We start from the raw sequence: 605 nt of genomic DNA, 5'->3' as shown, positions 1-605 counted from the left end.
TATATATATATATATATATATATCAACTAAAGTTTTAGTAATTTTCTTGTGTGTGTAATGCTTATCTTATTTCAAGTAACACACACACACACACACTTTTACATTACTATCACTTTTACACACATTTTAATGAACTATAATAACCCTGATATCTGCATAAAGTGATCTTATTAGTGAACTCGTAAGTATAGCTGTCACATACAAGTCTGCTAAGTCTCTTTTGGCACGGCAGGTCAGAGCCGGCATGTTGCATTCTGGGTAACTGCTGTGTGGTATGGTCAGGTTATGAAAATAGCCCGCAGGTATGTTGCTCTAATTGGAGAGGCAATCATTTGGTCTCCTGGACCCCAGGTTCACAGTCAGGTCAGTGGAGTCTGGTAACTCGAGCGACGTCATTGTCGCCCCCACCTCCAGACATCTGTCACATCACACTCATCCATCCCCACCTTCACCTGTCAGCTTAGCTCATACTCTAGCCATTAGCATACTGCTACGTGTGCTCACCTTATCTGTGCTGTGAGAGGGGAGGTGATTTCTACATACCAAGAGAAGAAACCACAACCTGTCCAGAGAAAAGGATCCACCCTTCTAGGGTATGAACAATG

The sequence above is a fragment of the Sinocyclocheilus grahami genome, unplaced genomic scaffold, assembly GCF_001515645.1.
Source record: "Sinocyclocheilus grahami isolate Dianchi unplaced genomic scaffold, SAMN03320097.WGS_v1.1 scaffold319.1, whole genome shotgun sequence".
Taxonomy (NCBI): Eukaryota; Metazoa; Chordata; class Actinopteri; order Cypriniformes; family Cyprinidae; genus Sinocyclocheilus; species Sinocyclocheilus grahami.
Note: the sequence above shows the minus strand (reverse complement) of the source record.